Raw genomic sequence first — 2146 nt, 5'->3', positions numbered from 1 at the left:
GCAAGTTGCGCATGTTAAAGATCCCTGGGTGGTCTAAAATCGATAAGAGTAGGCTTCGGCTGCCAACTAGGCAAAATTCAAAATTTCCAACCAATTGAAACAGTTAAATGTGTCCCGTGCGCTCATTTGACTTTCTGCAGTTGCGAGTGCTGTAAAACACTTAGCAAAAAAATATATTTAAAAATAACCTCATTCAACAACAGATACAGTTGACAATTTTTCATCTCATTAGTTCTGTAAGAGTTTAACAATACTTGCAACAGAATAAGGGCAAATACATAAGTGCCAAAGATTAGATGTGATACAGGAGAGTAACATACACACAAAAGGAGGATGGAGAGATAGGAAAACCGATGTTTTATAACAAAGAAGGGAGCAAACTACATAAGAAGACCGACCAACCACTCACGATTTTAGGTCATATGGTGGATTATCTTCTACACTCCCACCCTGTTGGAAAAGTCCATCTCTCTTGACTTTAAGGGTTGGACTGAATAACCATCCTCTTACCAACATATATAATTCAAAACAGCATTCATAAAGCCTCTGATATTTGATCTGTAAGGACTGAATTATAGCATTAAAAGCCACCCCGTCCTACATTCAATTTGCTGCTAGACTTGACATAACATCATACGTTACATCTTTCAGCATTCAAGCTAACCCCCCCCCCCCCCCCACCCCCCCCCGAATGACAATATCAATATTTTATTTTCTACTGCTTCTGGCAAAAGCAAACAAAAATTATTTTTTTTGGTTTTACAACAGCTGGGAGAGAGCAGTTCTTGTGAAAGCAAATGCAAACACCGTGGATAAAGAAAACTGACTTGATGTTGTGGTTTATGGTAAGTTAGCTCGAAAACATAGACATCTTGTCATGTAGCAGGTCAGGGCAGTGTTGAGACAAAAAAACAAAAACCCTTACAAAAACAAAAAGAGCAGACCACACCCAACCATATTCAGCTGTAATAATTTCAAAAGAGATTAGATCCCCAAGTCATTATTTAGTTTTAGTAAGAGTTTTATGGTACTTGCAACACAACAATGTCATATAAGCGCCGAAGATTAGATGTGTTACAAGAGAGTAACATACACACAAAAAAGGATGAGAGATAAGGACGATAGATGTTCGAGAGGAAAGAAGGAGCAAACCATACCAGAGCACATGCCAAACACCCACCAAGTCATTATGAAAAGCATTGAAACAGGAAAAAAAAAAACATCAGGAGAAAAATGAAAGCACAAGGCAAAATACAACAGCAGTAGTCCTTAATCCTTATATTCCATTTTATTCGTAGCCATTAAAAAAAAAAGGAACTTGGTACCATCCATACATAATATGTTGATATTTAGTACAGTGCTCAGTACAGTTAAAGTTCAAAGCATACGGTAGATATAAATATTCTTTGCGCCCAACCAATAATACCCGTTCACCAAAAGTTTTCCCCAAATTTTCTGGATAAAACCGACCCAGGGTGACCAAAAGCTTGGGGTATCAGAAACTAGGGTGGTCAGAGAAAGGGTTAGTCAGGAGGGAGGGGGACAACGTGAAAGCAAGGGGGCGGGAGTAATCCGTCCCTACCTGCCGATACTAGGTAAAGAGGGTTGAGCCCGGCCAAATCGATGACCAAGATATTCGAACGTAGAAGGAAAATCTCTGAAAATATGCCGAGTTTATTCTAAGAGTTACACAAGGAAAATTAGTGATGTGGTTTTCCGTAAATCTGATCAGGGTAACCTCATAACAAATACTTTGACAACTATACCAAAAAGTCACCTATAAAAACCTCTAGTCAAGACTTTTAAGGCAACTTAATAGCCTTTTCACAGACACAAAATAAATGAGCTAATAAAAGTAAAGTTATAGTATAAAATGTAGGTCATGATAATACAGCGAACCAAATTAAACCACTGTTATTGCAATTATCTCATAGTGGAAGTATCCAGTAATATCAGGGTCTGAAATACTATTAAGGAATACAATACTGTTTGATCGCATTTCATTACATAAAAATGCCCCCCCAAAATTAAAAAATAGGGGAACTAAAGACCCAAATGCCACGGCAAACTGCCAGAAAAAAAAAGGACAGAGCGGGTTTAAAAAAGGTCTAATGCATGAAAAACACTGAAGGAAAAAGTGGATGGG

The 2146-nt window shown here is 37.9% G+C and overlaps 1 protein-coding gene across 2 annotated transcripts in view; it reads right to left on the bottom strand.

Moving 5' to 3' along the window:
• The window catches only part of LOC101854557 (Golgi SNAP receptor complex member 1), a 21589-nt gene that overhangs the window by 12639 nt on the left and 6804 nt on the right, over window positions 1–2146 (bottom strand). The window lies entirely within an intron of this gene.

This window comes from Aplysia californica, unplaced genomic scaffold (genome assembly GCF_000002075.1).
Source record: "Aplysia californica isolate F4 #8 unplaced genomic scaffold, AplCal3.0 scaffold00071, whole genome shotgun sequence".
NCBI classification, from domain to species: domain Eukaryota; kingdom Metazoa; phylum Mollusca; class Gastropoda; order Aplysiida; family Aplysiidae; genus Aplysia; species Aplysia californica.
The sequence above is the reverse complement of the archived record's forward strand: the minus strand, read 5'-3'. Positions and strand labels throughout refer to the sequence as shown.